Source organism: Anser cygnoides, chromosome 2, assembly GCF_040182565.1.
Source record: "Anser cygnoides isolate HZ-2024a breed goose chromosome 2, Taihu_goose_T2T_genome, whole genome shotgun sequence".
NCBI classification, from domain to species: Eukaryota; Metazoa; Chordata; class Aves; order Anseriformes; family Anatidae; genus Anser; species Anser cygnoides.
In genome coordinates, this window is record NC_089874.1 from 70,558,274 (window position 1) to 70,577,079 (window position 18,806).

Below are 18,806 nucleotides of genomic sequence, written 5' to 3' on the forward strand. Positions count from 1 at the left end.
CTTCTTATAGACAAAGTGTGTGTTTCAATAAGGACTGTTTCTCCCCTTGCATGATCCCGCTCTAAAGTCATGATCCCATACTTTGGACATCAGTCTGTTGCCATGGAAATGATAGTAATATCACCCAAAAAATGCAGTATTATGATTTCACTGCAGGATCAAGGACAGAGAAAAAGGCTGCAAGGGATCAGGTCCTTAAGCAGCAATAGCCTTAGTTACTAACAAAAAGAAAAAGAACAATAATGAAAGATATATTCAATGCAAATTAATTTACATCTTGCAATGTTCAAATAATATTTTTTTCCTAGAAGGAAAATTCTTTTTAAAGCACTAAATGCTCACTTTCTGTTCTTCTGATCTGCAGTCCCACCCTCCATTTGAAATGCATCTTTTCTGTGAAGGAACCCTAGTAATTTCTCCTTCTATTCCTCCCCAGTGCCCATCCCAGGATTACCCTGGTGAGTTTGTTGTCCCAGACTATTAGTTAAAGGACTGATATTTAATTCAAAGAAAGAGATGCATTTGAAAACAGTCATTTAGTTCAGGTGATGTGTGTGATGGGAAGAGGTGGTGTGTGCCAGATTTTACCCTGAAATGGAAATAGTACGTGGCTAACATAATACGCAGATGTGGTAAGTTCTGTCTAAACCTATAAGCACATACCTTCAGACACTGAGTATCCCCAATACCATAATTTACACCTCTAAAGAGGTAAGAGGAATTTTCTTGTTCATTATCACAATCTGCCATAGCACTTGCCCGTGCTAGTTGAGAACAATTTTAGTTCTTCTCTCGGAAAATCAGGGATCCTACCTTAAGAGATGGCCAGGCCACTTTCAAATGTCTCACACATTCAAAAGTCCAAATTTTGAGGCCTTAACTTCCACCAAGCAGTTGGTTAAACCTGAAACATCATCAAGACCACTAAAAGTCCTGCATGGATGAATTCAAACCTGGGAATAAGTTTCCAAAATCTCAAATTGTAGTAGCTCACAATGGGACTTGCAGGAATGTGGGTCCTACTGGATCTTGCTGATGTAACTCCTGACAGGAACAGCAATGTTGCAAGGGCAGTGGGAACACTTTGAAAGACTCCAGAAGAGAGCTGTGACCCTAACAATTTGCTTTCAGGCCTTATCTGTTCTCAGGAGCTCTGTTTCAGTGGCCATTTTGAAGGGTTGCCAAAAGCCAGAGAAGAGAAGAGATGCTGCTACAGAATTCAACTTTAGACTTTGAGCTTTAACAAACATGACTTTCCCCCAGAATCTGCCAGCCTTGGCAGCTCCCTAAGAGCTCCTTTCCACATAACCCACATCAAAAGGTTTCCCCTTGCAACCCTATCTCAGGAAGAAAATAGGATTTGCAGTGGTCACACACAATACAAAAGGTGCTGGAAAAAAGATTAGGGTGAAAGAAGAAGAAAGAAGTGGTCGAGATAAGTGTGTTCTCCTTCATGGGTTCTCTCATTTTCTTTGAGATGAAAAGTAACTTTCTTCTAAACACCAACATACAGATGCCATAAACTTGTGATTGCTTATGAATTTACATGTATACAGCTCAAATTTCTCAACATTATTAACTCTTCCAAGTGAGAAAGCGTAGAGCATCTGTACTACATACCAAAAGACTATTCATTCCCATTAAGAATTCACTGGTTTTTTTTTGCCTCCAGATGTGTTTTAAGCTGCTGGGATGCCTCAGAATTGAGCAGATTAATGTGTTCTAAATGTCATTCGAAAAAGGGCACCGCTGCCAATGGTTCATTCACACTGCACAGATTTAATTACCTAAATGGGCTTCTTCTTCCCTCCCCCCCCCCCTTTTTTTGTGGTTATGTTTTGTCATTGGTTTGCTGTTGTCTTAAAAAAAAAAATCCACTTCAGTTTGTATTTTTTCCTTTCTAATTGAAATTAATTTCCCTAGCTGTTTTATTTTTGAAAACACCTGGAATAGGGCTATTACTTCAAAGAGGTAATTATGAAATTAGAAAGATAACTATGATACTTATTTCTTTATGGATATAAATAGGGACTATAAAGCAGAAATTGCTTACAGACATCTTTCTGGATTGTGCTGGAAGAAAACTGCAGAATCTGCTGCTCATCTAATTCCGAGGAGATATAAACCATGATAAAATGAAGTGGTTGCTAAATCTACTGCCGGTTCTGTCTGAAACTTTGACGAGGCCCTTCCCTATTGTAGCCCTGTTTGTGCAACCAGAGCAAAAATGGTTAGTTTGGGATTTTGTGTTTTAACAGTTTTCTTGGGTTTTAGCACGTCACTGAAATCAGATAGAACCTGCAGGCTTACTGCAGGAAGCAGGAATTCCCTGATCCTGAAAGAAGTACAGCAAGATAAAACACAATAGCAGCCTATTTCTTTTGCCAGAAGTCTTAGCCACTTACCTTTTTGAGCTGGAAGAGTTAATCCCATGTTGAAATGCCTACAGACAGAATAGTAGCAGCTCCAGTTGCTACACAAAAGTGAGTGCATTAAGGGAAGGTGACAGGGAAGGTTTTTAAGAGCAGACGGGCTAAGCTTATCTCAGGCATAAAATGGCTGCAGTCAATGTCAGGTCGCACTCGGTCTCCTGGGGCCTCTCCCAGCCCCTCGGCACTAGCAAAGGACAGAGCCTGCACATTAGGGGACCCAGGTCAGCAAGAGCCCAGCACAAGACCGAGAAATGGTAGCAACAGCACCAACAATCAGAGCAAAATGCCGTTATTCACCAACCCTGTTCAAAGCCCTATGTTATTTTAGATGTCCACGGTGACAGCTATAATTAGGCACTCTTAACACAGTGCAATGCTTTTCAGAAATCAAGGCCATTTCCTCCCCCGCAAGAGTCATGTCAAGGGGCAGCTTCCACGACTGCTACCTGCTGACCTCTCTCTGACACAACTTGATCATTTGCTGTTATTGATCTCAGCCCTTTTTTTCCCATCCACTGCTCCCAAGCCACCTGCCAGGTAATAAAAATCTGCATCAAAATGCACAGCACATGGGGTGCTGCAAGCCAGAAGTGACATTTGTCTTACAGACCTGGAAAACTGACAGTGTCGACAGGGGCCAGTTATCACAGTGTTGTTTGATCTTTCTGCTGAGGTTGTAAGTAACTTCCATCAGCATCCGAAAGGGACTGGATCTGCCACATTAACTATAAAAGCAAAGTGCTGCTGTTCCAGTGGCAGAAGACACTGTTAAGCAACACAAACAGCACTTGCCATCTACAGATCTCCAAAGACTCCCTGAGTTTCAAAGGGAAGGTTTAGGATGCTGCATTTTTCTTGCACCATCATTAAGTAGCACTTTTACTTCTCATTCTTTGTTGTCAAGATCTGTGTTTGCATCCATGCCCAACATAGGCAGCTCAAAATGGGTTAACAGAACCCAATGAGGATATGTGACATTTCATGCCCAGTTCCACCCAAATGGGAAAATTCTGGATTCCTTTGCTCTCCAAAGCACCTCCATATGTTAGCAGAAGCAAATGGACCCACTGCTTGAGGTAACAGTACTTGGGGGCTATAGAGATCTGCCTCTCTTCCTACTCCCTTTTTCCTCCACAATGCGCAACCCCAGAATATGACTTGCATGGCTACAGAAGATATATCTGAATTACACACCACTTTCAAAAAGCCCATTGTGCCAGTTTTACACTGAAAAGTCAGTGTGTTAGCCCAGCATAATACCAGAACGACGGCAATGGGGAGCTAGAGCTAGTGTCATGTGCCTTGCCAGAGAGGCAAGCTTACAGAACCGGTTCTGGCTCACTGCCTTTCCCACTCCAGGTGTCTAGCCCTGAATGAGGAGTAAATGAAAACCACAAGAGAAAACAGACTGGAGAGAGAAAAAAAAAAAAAAAAAAAAAGGAGGGGAAAGGGCAGGAGGTAAAGGCAAACTGACAACAGCTGTTCTCCAGTGTGGCACACACACTTACCACACACTTAAGCAGGTCTCAAGTGTGGAAGCTAAAGCAAAACAAAACAGAGTCATGCTTCCAGAAAAAAAATAATTATGCTGGGTCCATGAGGGACAAACTGGACCAAGCAATTTCCGAGCAAAAATCAAACTCCGAATGCATTATGCTAATCCTCAGACCTTTAAAGATCTTTCCCACAACTGTGCCTGTGTCATCACTTGGTGTTTATTAAACACTATTCACTGAACAACCTATTTGGTGTGAGGATGAAATTTTCTGAATTTAGTGATGTTTTTTGAGTTTACAAGAAGCACCAACTCAGTTGCTGCTTGTACCACAGACTAAGAGAGGCATCAGGACATCTCTGATGCCATTTTCCTACCTGGGAAAGGGATGAATTCATCATTTTCCATAAATCAACAGTAAGTCCAAAGCTAGAATGATTTCTGTAGTCTCCATTTTCAGATGCATTGCAATTAAGCCTAGAATATGATCACATTTTTATGTTAAGTTCGTTGGCTGGCTTTGGGAATTGATAATGCAGACACCAGGCTTTCATTTCACCTCAATTTCTTGTACAGATAGTGATCAGTAGTGATTAGAGTCTGTCATGATGAAAGAGAGTTTTGAAGGCACACATGAAATGATTCAGTGATTTCACTCGAGTTTTTGGATAACAGCGGTTCTTTCCAAATTGGGGGGGGGCAATCTCTTATTTAATCTCCGTGAGGGATGATCCCCTCACAATTACCATTGAAGTACCTCTAATTGTGCAGCCAGGGAAGTTGCCCAGGCTGTGGACTTTTGCCTTGTTAATAAATTCCTACAGGATTTCTTTTTTCTGTCGTCACAATCCAGCCCCTTTCATAAACACTAGAAATGTCTGCTTAAAAGTAATCTTTGTTTCCATCCAGTTGTTCAAGGCTTCATACCAGGAGACTTTTTACTCATCCTCTTCCCTCAGGTATGTATGTGATGCATAGCTAGATGGTCATATATTTAAGGAAAATTTATGTTCATTTTTCACTTGTTTTTTAATAGATGGAACAAAATAGATAGCGTTTTTAAATCAAAAAAAAAAAAAACTTTGGAAGAAAAATAGAACCTGACACACTGAGAAAAATCCAGCCTGCTGTTTTACTAAATCACAGAATAATTAGACATAGGTTAGGAAATTCTTCTAACTGCTTGTCTATGCCATCCTTCAATCTTAATGCAGCACAAAGATTACCTTCCAAAACTTATGTCTCCACACCACTTAAGCTTTTCTGACTAAGTTTTTCCCTTTCTTTCAAAATGATTACAGTACAGGTATAATCAGATTTGCAGCACTGGAGCTATGGACCTATTTCTTCTCTCCATTATACAAAAGTAAAATGAGAAATAATTCCAATGAGAACACATCTCTAAAATCAACTAAATTGTACCAAATGTTCCTAGTCTTGAGCCAACATTTTTCTATTGAAAAAAATACAAAAAAAGTATCTAACAATTTCAAATGGATAGTTTATGAGATCTGGCACTTTTGAGGCCAGAGGAAATATTATTTTAATTAATTGAATTTATGAAAGTACTTAGATTGCATCATTACTCTCATAGCTATAATGCTTAACTTGGAATAGTGACTTGAAGCTAAATTTGCTCCTAAAAGCAGGATTTTCTGTGGAATCTGCAAAGTTACAATCCAAAAGACTTGGCTCAATTGCAATCTTTCCTTGGAAGAACTTGAACTCCTTACGCACTTTTTTTTTAACTGGCAATTGTCACATGCCTGAAGTTCTTCCGAGTCTGCCCAGGATGGCCACAGCAGCACCCAGCTTGGCCCAATGCAAAGCCAGGCTGGAGGGAGCACTGCTAAGAAAGAAAGGCTGCATCCCTGGCTCTCCTTTCCAGTGCCCTACTTTAGGGAGGAGGATTCAAAACTGGTTTTCCCAAATGAGTGCTCTAACCACCTGCTTCAGGAGAGGGCACTCACTGCCCTGCCTGTTGAAGCTGTGACACTATGCAAGAGGGAGTTCAATGGGGAGGAAGAAGAGAGGCAGAGCACAGCTCTGAAACCCAGCGGTGAGGACACTCCTCTGGGCAAGACATCCAGGGCTCATGTACCTGCCCTGTCCTGCACAACAGCAAAGAGGGGTGTTTTTTCTGTATTCTGTGACAGTGGCATCCAAAGCTGCACCTGTGTCTGTCAAGCACCCTCTCTCTTTTAGCCCCAGTAGGACAAAAGCAGATATAGCATGGGTGGAAACCTTTCCATCTTGTGCCAAGGATCAGCAAAGGTAAAGAACCGCCTCACCTTCTCTTCTAGACTTGTTGTTCGTGTGTAGCAAAGGAGTTTTCTTGAGTCTGCAATCTAGTGCAGCACTAAGTGATGCAACAAGCTTCCATATGAATAAAATCCTAGCGGTGAGGATTTTAGGAACATGGACTAAAATAGTATGCAAATGAACCAAAGCGATTTGTAATTTTAATTCAATGTTTTCCTCACGATCTGGCCAATACAGCAAATTACCATGATCTTCTAAAATAAGTTTAATGAATTAGCATAGGCCATTCCAGTGTCACATGAGAACTATAACTTGCCGTATAAGGTCTAACGTACAAGGTCTACAAATTCCTCAAACCTAGACTGGTTTCAGTAACTGCATCTTCAAAATCCCAGACAATACACGTACTACACACCACCACATTACTGTTTTACCAGAAGTCCTTCTGTTGGATGACCTCTACCACTCACTGTATTTGAAATTATTTTCTAGCATTACTGATGCTGAATAGCACAAATTTTTGAGTTCCCATCACTTTTTCCTTTTGAACTGCTTTGATAGCTCATATTATTAAGGTTTATTATTAACACAAATATGATGCTACACCATTGTCACTTGCATTCAAATTTGACCCCTAAAGAATTCAAAGTTACCACTTCACACACAGCTACAGAGACTGACACAGCTCTTCTCCTGCAGTCACTTCACTAAAGTTGTATTGCTTCCAGCTGAGCCTCACAGCCAAGACAATATCAGCAGAAGACTCGCTTGCAATCATTCACTTGTATATGGACACACATGCACGCAGACACAGAATGTTTCCAGACTTCCTAAAAACAAATTTCAATTCTTTTTACAGGTATTTTTATAAAACCACTGAGCACTCTTTCTTACAGTGATATTTCTGACACAAGAACACAATGAAACTGAAGTTAAAGCTGTTGGTCTACCCTTAATCTGCTGCATTGTGACTGTGGTGATGCGTTGGTCACATACCTGCTTCTGTAGGTTTGCCATGTGCCTTGCAGGTTTAGACAAAAAGCAAGGACCTCTAGGCACAAAGGCCAAACAGGTATAGCTGTGCAGTACCAACCAGCACTGCTGGCATCGCTGCCTGACTCCCAGCCTGATGACATTTGTGCAACCTATGAAATTTCCCAGTTTGTGACAAAGCCTCCAAGTTGATTACACTTTTTTTTGTCTTTGTTCACTTTTCAAAGCCCATTCTAACACTGTTTCATAATGAAAACCAAAGGGACAAAGTTTTCTTTTGTATAATTTGATTCCCTTATATTTGCTAATTCTCCTGAATTCTTCCAGGAACTGCCTCACTATTTACCACACAGCAGAGGTCTGATAACTTCCCTACTGAGACAAGCAGCTTTGCCTTCTCCTTTGGGCTCTCTGTACTCTTCCAAATTATTCTGATTGATATAGACCTTGATCCATGCTAATTATGCAGAGCTTCCTTTATAAAGTGTGGTTCCCATGGCAACAGCATTGGGCGAACAGGTGCGTGGAAAGCTGTGATATATTAAATGACAGCTACCCTCTGCCTCTGCGATGCAGATTGCCATTCTCAATGTTTATTTTTAGCAGGTAGTAATTAATCCGTGTGAATCTCATTTCATTGAGAAGGAAAAAATTAAAATGCACAGAATCATTAGCAATAGCCCTAATTATCCCCATACCTTTGATTCTGAAAATTTTGTTGCCATCAGACAACTCTAACACTGAATTGTTGAATTATCATTTGCACAGAGATGTCATTATGAGAAACACTAAGCTGTCATCTGTAACAAATACCTCTTATTCCCGCTGCTGCCATGCTGAAACTTGTGTTAGTGGTGCTGCACTAGAGGTGGAACAACAAAATATAGCCACTGCACTGTAAAATTTTAAAAATTAAAAAGTAGATGTAAGTTTTAGGTGGCTTTTCTTGGGGGGCCTTAACTCTGGACTGGGAATCAAATGTACACCATGGGTCTTCAAAACATGACAGGAATGACAGAAAACAGATTTTAGCCCTGATACCGACTCCTTCCATGGCTCAAAGCAAGTCCCTGAACCTCTCCGTCTCAGAGAATTTCCATAACGCCACTTTCTCCAAGGTGTTAGGACTAAATGCAAATGGTCTGAAAGTACTCTGAAGATGGAAAATTACTTATAATGATGCAAAGGGAGATAGGCATTGTATTTTAAACAACTGCACGTAGTAGATTCATCCAGACTGCTCTCTGCCTAGCTCAGCCTTGTGTTATAGATAAGCCAAAACTAAATTACAACATTTTTTGTGGCTGGTGAAAATCATGATTCATATTGTGATGCAATACTAGTACCAGATGGAGTTCTTGGGTCTTGGCTATGTCTCAGTTTTCATTTTCTTTTATTTTTTTTTAAATGACTATGTGAATGATCATGGTTGGCAGTAAAAGCCCACCAAAAAAATAGAGATGATAGAAAATGATTACAAGATCAAAACAGCTTTCTAAAAAATTCAATACATATCTCAGATGAAAGTGTTCAATTTGGAGCAGAAGGTTGAGAAGGTAAAGAGAAGATCCCCAGTTGCTGCTATAGATGCACTGGGAATATCTTTACAAGCAATTGTTACAATCACAATTACAATCACAATTACTGCAAAAATTACATATTTTTCTGCTGCTGTGTTGGGGGGGGGTGGGGGCGGGCAGGACATACAACTGGAAAAATTTAAATAACCAGCAGATGTGGTCCAGATCATGCACAGGCAGCACAGCCACGCCGCTCTCAGTCTCAGGGCCTCCTGAAACCATCAGATAAACAGGGTTACCAGATGACAACAATTAATAGTGTAAGGCACTGAAACTGCTTTTCTCAGCCCTCCAACCTTAAGTGAAAACTTTGGGACTACAACGGCTTGAAAGTGTTGGAGCCTCAAGAGTGTTCCCCTCGTAAAGAAGTGCTGCAGAAAGGCAGTAGCACAGGGCTGTGGCTGAAAGTCCCTTGCAGGGGACTTGCCAGGGCCACTTCATCCTCAAGGACGGCGTGCCAGAACAGTGTAGTTTTACTTGAGCTGTGGGGCTTGACTTTGCCAGACTTTGGAGGACCTTTTGTCAACTTGGAAGGAGTCAGCAGCTGCTCTCTCTTGAAGGTAAGCAGCTGTGTGTTGGAAACATTGCAGATTACTGCAGAAATCATGCAAAGGGATCCAAGTCAAGATTCAGTGCCAGTCCAAGGCAGCACCTTGTTCTTGTTTTACCAGGTTCTGATTAGAACTTCGTAGGCAATAGCTAAACTAGCAATTTTACGAGAAAGCAAAAATCACAATGGTGTAGCAATTACTCATTTCCTGAATAGACCCAGTTAAGTCAGAGCATGAAAAATGACGGCTGCACAGGTATGCACCGACCCTGCTGGGAAATCCTCCCATGATAAAATCCTTCTTGAGAATATAAATATTTCATAGAAATGGGTTACACACGGTTTGAACCCTGATATAAATCACTGCCTACTCAGACCCAGACCTAGTTTTCATGCTAAGCACTGCTTACAGGAGGCCCTACCAAGCTTAGTTAGGATGCTGGCTAGTATTGAGCAGTAGAGAGAATATAACCTCTGCATTTGAGAGACTTGATCCCCTTTTACTGAGTCTCATACTAGATCCACCTGTATTTGACCTCATTCTGGCAGATCTGGTGTATGTTCAATGAAATTCGTTAGCAGTGCTTCCATTTTATTCTGGAAGATGATGCCTCAGAACAATGCAGGTGAATCAACTGTTCTTGCAGAACAGTTTGTTTCCACAGCAAGGTCTGCACGTTAGGGCTTTCCAACTGGACAGGGAGACCTGTGCCACTCAGCCTTAGGACTGCTCGTAGCAAAAACTGCCTTGCAAGACCAGAGGTAGCTGGAGAACAGCATACCGTTAAGCGTAGCTGCTGTTTGCATCCAAGATGAGTCAGGGATACAGAGCATGGCACAGATACAATTTGTATGTGCTTTGTGCTAGTTAAAATTCTTTTAAACTGGACAAATCCAGCTGGACAAATCCAAGCAGATTTCAGTCCTTCTTTAGCATCTGAGCAGGAGAGAGAGGCTCAAGTGTCTTGCCAGCTAAAGGTTTGCACTAACATCAAACCTGAACCTCTCAGATCTTCTCATTGCTCAAAACCCCAGTTCTGACTGATTTTTCTAAGTGTTCTCTGCCTCCTTAAAGAGCCTAACCTAGGTCCCAGGTCTGAACTGCCATTATTTTCCCAGATCTTTCATTTTTCAGAGGTTTGTGGCAGGACATAGAGGCCACCTTGGCACTGTGAGCCCCTATCTACTGGATATTGACATGTAACCTCACAAGCTACATCAGTTCCTTCAAAATCACCTCAAAACTTCTACCATCAATTCCTTAAATAACTGCCAGCAAGGAGGAGGGGCTATGGGCAGCTTCTGAAGTTTACTCCAGTGCATACCTGATGTTTAAAACCAACTACATGGAGAGATGACCTATGTAAACCTACTTTTTCTATAATCTCTCCCTGGTGCTCCTTCCACTTTGCTTGTTACATTTTGCCATGGAGTCTGGTTCTCAATCAGACTGCAGCCTCCCGCAACAGGACCTTCACCTTATCTTTATATTGCACAACTACAGTACAAGTAACAGTTAATAATAAAGGACATAATGGAGTTGTGGTGATCCAAGGACACAGGCAAGGCAAGGTTTGAAGCAATAGAGAAAGTCTTCCCCCCAACACACACACAACCTTCCCCATCCCAGACTGACTAAGAGAGGTGGAAAAAGCAGACATGTTTGTATGCCCAAGAGCTCATCTACTTTTTCCAGCTTTACCAGTTAGTTTAATAAAAGACAGTACTTGCTATGCCTAATAATTACTAGGTCAAGAGAGTTAATTTCTCATTTAAACTCTGTTTAATCAGAATTTTAAATGCCAACTTAGCACTCTTTACAGTGAGAGATCCTTTGTGCACATAAAAGAAGGTAGACTGCATGGGTCACTACTAGAACTCATTTAGAAGTAGCCACTTGGATTTTTTTTCCTCTACCCTAGCAAAGCTGTAAATATTAAAATGCCATGCATGGCTTCCACTAAGTCATCCTTTTCTACATGAAGCATATCAAGTTCTGCATTTTGAATGTCTCTTCAGGGTCTCCACTCTAAGTCATTCATCATTCTATACTAAGGAGTGTGTAACAACCCCATTCAGCAAATTCACATCCTGCTCATGATTTCTATGATGCTCTTTCTAGTGCCATCATGTTTCTGCAATCAGAGGGCAACAGGAAAACTTTCTCTTTTCCACGTATGCCGGTTCTGACTGCTTACAGAAACGATCTCTCTTAAAAGTAATGCTGAATCAAAAATTATCACAGACTGTGTGATGTACTGATAGGAAAACTGTTAGTAAAGAAAAAAAGGGACCCACCGTAATAACCCACCTTCTAGATGCTAGTGCACGGCTGTAAAAATTCAGCTCAAATGACATTCAACAAAACTCTTAGCTCTACACAATCTGTAAAAAGTTTATAATAATCATCAGGGATTGGGTCCAGCAAACCTCTGGAGAGGTAAGGAAACACAGGGAGTCCTTCTTTTGTCAACAGCATTAACATCACACAGGAAATGGTCTTTATGAAGAAATTCACAGTCCATCTATACATCTATCTACACAATTCATTGTCTAGCTCACTTCATGCCTGCTTTGTCATTCAACCCAGCCTGCTAAGAGTTTCTCTCCACCTCTCCCCAGTGTATAACATTTACAAGAAAGATTCATTCCCTTTCTGGCCCTCCCCCAAGTCCCAGAAGGAAACTTCTCCTTTCTTCAGTGAACACACTCCTCTTTCATGTTGCTTTGATAATTCCCACTTGATGGCCTTTGTCAAAACTGTCATCTTTTCATTTCTGGAAAACCTTACCAGGGCATATCTGGGGCATGGCATCAGTGACACTTTGGTGACCATGGAGTTTGCTGTTGAATGAAACCAGCCTGTTGACCTTCAAGATTCAAAGTCTGGTACCGTAGCAGGACTCTGCTAGAGCTTCAAAGCAAGGAGCAACACAACAAAACATTTGGTGGGGAAAGAAGAGGCATCACAGAATAACTTGAAATATATGCAGAAACAAGAGAAAAGATGCCCATTTCAAATATTTTGTAGGTTAGGTTTATCTCCCGATCAACTTCACCTTTCTCCTGCTTTCCAAATTACTGCAAGGCACAGCTGCAGTTGTTCCAGGGCTCCTGAGGTCTGAAGGCAGCTCTTACTGAAAAGAAGGGACATTCCTCATACATTCCTCCTGAACCAACTAGTTTAGACCATGCTGGTTTAGACAAAGAAAAAGTAAAGAAAAGATCAATTCAAATTTCAACAGAATATTTGAGGTCACTAAGGACTGCTGGTCCCACAGATACCAAGCCTAAAAGAAACAACCAGCAGCAAAACAAAGGGCACAAGTATCTCAGGAGATACAATTATTACAAGGCGGAAGAGTAAAGCACCCTAAAAATTTATGAAGTGAGAAACTTTTAAAAATGTTGACATACCAAGTACTCAAAGAGAAAAGATGAGAATTCTTGTATGATGTAGACCCATCACATTAATTGGTCTGTCAAAGATTTTAAAACTCCTAAGTGATAGGCTTTAAAATGACATCAACAGTAGGGCACTAAGTTTAGTTCCGCAAAACTGAGGAAGTAAATTCTAATAAAAGAGAACCTGTTTAATCTATAAAATCAGTTTCAGTCCCTGGAGTTCTCGCGTGAACTCAGCAATGTATGCAAGAGTGGGAGGCAATAGGACTGATTGAACAACATTTCCAGTTTAACCAACACTTTCCCTATCAATTGTCAGAAAACATAGTGGTACCTTTTCTCCATTATTCAAACAATTTTACCTAACAGAAGGTTTTTTTAAATATGCACAGTTTTGAATGCATTCAAACTCCAGCATCAGCTCTCTTCCATTCTATATTTTAGATCAAACCCACATTAATCTGGCATCACTGCTGTATAGTGAAGGCAAAAACATTTTAGGAATATTGTAATAATCCCTCAAACAAGAATCAAAACTAAAGAAATTCCAATTTAAGTTTAAACTGAAAAAAAAAAAAAGCCAAGTGAAATGTGATGCATGGAAATGCATTAAGTCACAAAATATATTTTTTTCTCTTTGAAAGGTGTAATAATGATACCATTCAGAGTGCTGTATAAGAATATTTGTGGCCCTGCTAATTTTCCAAAACAACTGAGACCTGAAGGTGCTGTTTGTTTTGGAGGATTTTAAGTGAAACAAGGGACGTTTGGGTTTTCTTTTTTTATTGCTTACACTACTGCTTGAAGCTAAAGCTTCAGAATTTCTTAGCAGTGTATTTCCAGGCTTTTGACTATTTGAGCCTGTTCTGCACTTGCCTGCTTCTGGACTTTCTGCATTTACACGCTCAATTCTGGATATTACAGTATCCTAAACTCTCTTGTTGGCATGCAACCCCCAAAACCAGCAGCTGATTAACTATGTTTACAAAATAAGGCTTTATTGTACAATTTCCCTTCCCTGCCTCAAAACAAGAGCAGCCTGTGCTTTCCCTCCCCTTTCAGAAGAGCATGAGAGGACATCTTTCTGTGCAAAAGCCACTCTTCCCACAGCCTGGAGCAGCAAGATATCATTAGCTGGACTCCAGCAACAACCTCAGGGGGACAGAGAGCAACGGTCCTAGAAGTACCCTACGATGCCTGAGCACAGAAGGAAGGGGGCAGACACCAGACACTATGGCACCAGGAGCCTGGATAAAGTAAATCCCAAAGATCCACCAAGAGACTGCAAACTGGACAGCTAAAGAAAACAATAAGCATCGGGCAGTAAATACAACATGGTGCTCAAACCAACCCAGCCAAGCCTGGCACACTGTATTAGGAGACCTCTTATCCCCCTGCCATAACAGGGACTCACAAAGTGCATATATGTGAGTGAGGACATAAAGAGGTGCATAGTACAATATCAAGCACGCGCTAATAAAGAAACCGATGACTTACACCTTGCCTGCCTTACACCTCTGTTGCCAGCGCCACCCACCACGCAGTGGAGTGCAGAACTGCTGTGAGCATGTGGAGCAGAGCCATCAGCTGCCACGGGGAACTGACTGTCTGCAGCGACCCACTTTCTGCTCGTGTTAGCTCATGAGCCAATTGATTGATTGACTCCTGCACTCCCTGAAAACCCAATTCTGCAGCACTCAGATGACATTCTGGGGAAGATCTTTTGCAGCTTTCTGGTCGCAACACAGAGCAGTTCAAAATCCAGCCTCAGCAGAGTCACGACTGGCTGCTGCCTCTCCTCACTGCAGAGAAAATCCATCTGAATGCCTTTCAAAGCTGACCTCAAGCTGGTGTTCATGACCTGCTCCCCCCTTGGTTCTGACCTCACCCAAAATAGCTTGCCTTGCCTGCAGCACATTCACTTTATCCCTTTTGCCTGGATATATTTTACAGGCTGCTGCACAGTCTCCTCTTCCAGCCACAACCCTGCCCTCACCCCCCTCCCTTTTTGTTCTGTCTTTTATAATGCACGGGCAAGTTGCCAGCATTCATGAAGTATTTTGGATATGGAATAGATTCATACACTGGCCTGTTTCAAGACAAAACTACCAGAACTGCTCTCTTGGGGGAAATCAGATTCCTTACTCCCCACTCATCAGCCAGTTCCTCCTCAGGAAACACTCCTGCGGGGAGCAGCCAGGGCTGGGCACTGTGCCCCCAGTGGGGACAGGAGAATAACTGCTTCACATATTGCCCTCAGATCCGTGGCACTTTCACTCACTAAGAAATAATAAAATAAGTAAGTAAACCATCAGTGGGGTAAATCTATCATCACTCACCCCACTCTATTTTTGGGACCTCCATTCAAATAGCCCAGAATCATCTGTACAATCTCCTTAAGGAGTGTGTAGATCTCCATTAAATCTACATAGAAGCTTTTCCAGATAAATCTCCTGTAGAGAATGAACTTGGAGAACATATATTTCCATTTCTTTCCTCACCTCATTAATTAATATGGGAGCATTGGCTGACTCCCACATCCAGATCTGCTGCTGAGATGGTTTCTCCAAGCCATTCTGCACATTGAGGCTATTCTCACACATTACCATATGCTTCCTGCTTGTCTAGATTCAAGTGCAAAATTCACACCTCTCTTTTTCTCTGTTCGCTGACTGAGGGGAAGGTATCCTAAATTGACCCTTTCCCTAATTACTGTATTTGATACAGTTACTCACCTAAGTAGTTCACCCGTACACAGCCCAAATAGATGCACCCCTGTAAGAGTAGCAAAAGTAGTAAGTTTTCCTAAAAAGGTGGCTTGCCTTATCCCAAATTTTTTTTCTAAATTCAAAAACCTAAACGTTTTTGGGGTACCAGTCTATTTTCTCCAATTCATCCAAATCATCCAAAAAATGAAGAAAAAAATAAAAAATCTCATACTCAGTAAAAATGGGGATCACACCACCAGGAGGAAGAATCCCCCACTCTGGCACAGCCACAGGACTCACTCAAGTCATGTTTTGTGCAGAAACTTTGTGCTTTGCGTGACATCACAATGTCGAAAAAGGTCACTGAAACAGTCAAAGAAAGAAATTAGTTTGGGGTAAGGGGAGAGATTTCATCTTTCTCAGCCAGGTCATCTCAAGAGTCAGTTTTCCAGCCCAGACTTGCAAAGTACAGCATCTAGGACTTGAACCCCTTAGGCCAGCTTCACCCATGAGGAAAATGAATTGCAGAGCTAAACCACCTTGCTCGTGGAAGAGCAGCCAAGCTAGTCCAATGGAAGTAGAGAAAAGACAAGCCCAACAAGTAAGCCAACCCAATCCTAGAAGTGAAGTCAAATCCACAAAAAAAAATGTCCTCTGTTTTGGGTTTTCTGGCTTGTTTGTTTGTTTGGTTGGTTTTTAGTTTGTTTTCTCTGGTGTTTTCTTTTTTTTTGGGGGGGTGGGGGCAGGGTTGGGTTTTTACTTTTTTAAAAAGATATTTAGCATTCTTAATTAAAATCATTTAGCTCATGTTACAATGGAAATTGTAACATTTTACAAGGAAACAGCCCCATATTAATCAATGTAACCCCATATTCCTAATAAGCAGAATTAACAGTTTAGACTGTTGTTCTCTCTCAAACCACAATGGAGAGCATTATATTAGCAATGGACCATCTGCAACAACAGGCAGCCAGGGCTTTGGAGCATCAGAATGGATAGCAGTTTGCAGACTCTACATGCTTTGGGGAGAGTGAGATTTTAATAACAGCGTCTGTCTTCCCAGACACTTAATGTGAGTTGAACCATGACTTTATGATATTGGTACTTACTGTTTTACTAGAGCCAAGTGTGCCTAAACAATGTCTATTTGGTTACTACTAAAAAGAAATAAGCAAATTAACAAGCCTATTTTCAATAAAGTTCAGAACTGGAAAAAGAATCAACTCACGTTGCGTAAATCTCCAGCTAGATCTTAAAATATCTGGACTTGGTTTAATTACATTTTGAATGTGATCCCCAATAGGACTTGCTAACTTTTAGGGTTTAATAACCTCAGCTCATTTAATATCCTTTCATTACATTAGCGTAACAATCCAAGAGCAATGTTTGAGAACTAAAACTATGTGCTTCCTCCTGGGCTTTCCCATATGTTCACCATCTTTAGCTTAGGCTCCCAGGATACTCATGCCAAGTCTTATAAAACGTTCTTAGCAGAACAGAAAAACATCTTCTTTCACTCTAATTCATATATTTGTTCTTTACAGAGGAACAGGGGGGATGGGAGAGCCTGGTGCTGCAAAACAATACTTTGCTGGGTATCTACACAATACCCTGACTCATATCACGGAGAAAAAATAATTTTTTAAAGAAAAGCTAAAAGACCAGTAGGTCAGAAAGCATGATACGGTCCCCACCTGAGACTGACAGTTGTGGTCTGGATAGCTGTTCAAACACAGACTGCCTGACTCCAAATCTGCCACTAAATAATAACAAATTAAGAAGACATTTTGGCTGAAGAGTCATAGAATCAACCAGACTGGAAGAGGCCTTTGGAGGTCACATAATCCAACCCTTCTCAAAAAAGGGCTGACTTGCTCTAGGTGTAACAGAAAAAGGCCCATTTGACAAAATAAACAAACAAACCCTACATTTTCATGCCTGTGAACTCTAATGTCAAGGCAAAAATGCATGGGCTTGCAGACAAGCCCAACCCTTAGAAACCCAGTAGGCGGGAGGGACCCCCACTGGAGGAACAACTGTGCACTGACACAACAGGTGGGACACACATCACAGAACTTCAGTGTCTACAGGGCTGATCATGGTAACACAGCCACATACTCTCCCTCTATAATAAGTGGGAAGAAATAAACCTCTCTGGCATGATTAATCTGACCTATTTAAATGCTGCTTTGGGATAGCAGGAATTTCACTGCAGAATCTATTGACTGTCCTGATTTGATCTCCATTGCCTGTAAAGGAAACTCAGTTGTAAGCAGATGAACCGTACCCTGTGACTGCTTTTACTCATAGCACACTTTAAACTAGAAATAATGTGAGCAAAGCTGGGTCAGGTTGTACCTTTCAAAGCCAGTACCACTGCAGGGAGGTTGTAAAGGGATTTGGGCAGCTATAGTGTTGTTTTTTTTACAGATAATATATACAGACCTTTATAAAAGACTATCTAAAAAAGCAAATGTTTCTCAGAGCTTCTTCAAACTACAATTTCTGCATCTCCAAGAATCTTGCCCCCTCCCCACCACCACCAAGTATGGAAATGGTCATGAGTTTTCCTTAATTCTTCTTCTAAAATCTGTTAAAAATAAATTGATTCCCATGGGCCAGGAATATTACGGATGGGAGGACTCTCCCTCCATGTAGTAGCACCACCAGGGCTCTAAACCCCAGTGCCACAACATGGTTATGCTCACACAGATGCATAGCCTTTCTCTTGATTTCCACCTATGGAGAGATCAGGACATGACTTAAATTCTAGACTGTTCTAAATCCAGAACTGCTAAAACCAAAAAGGACCAAGATTCTTCCGACTCCCACCTACTAAATATTGGATAACACTGCCAAATTAGCACAACAGCCCAGCAAATTAATACAATGCATTGAATGCTAATGCACTGCTGCTGTGGGCTGATGGTGGTTGTTTTCTGATCATCTTTTTATTTGTTCCCGTAGAAGCAGCCATAAGGAAATGGAGCTCTTCAAAGTTCAAGGCATGAAAAGGTGCTGCAGTGACGAACTGCTCCACTATGAAATCAGAAATACACATAGGATATTTCTGTCCTGTTGGGATCTTCAGTGCTAAGAGGAGGTCAACTAAGAGAAGTGTGGAGGGTGTTTCCTAGGTTTTTGCTACACAGAAACTGTTGCTATTGCTGATAAGGCTATGGACAGAGAAAACTGTTAAGCCCAGGTATTATCCACATACAGAGTACTCATACTTAACCGTATAAAATAGCCACACTATATCGCAAAACACAAGGCAAGGTTACAACAAAAGTCTAGTGATGAACACCCTCCAAACATTAGACATGTAAATGGGTATTTAAGCCTGATCCCTACTCTTTAATAAAATGAAAGTGAAAAGCT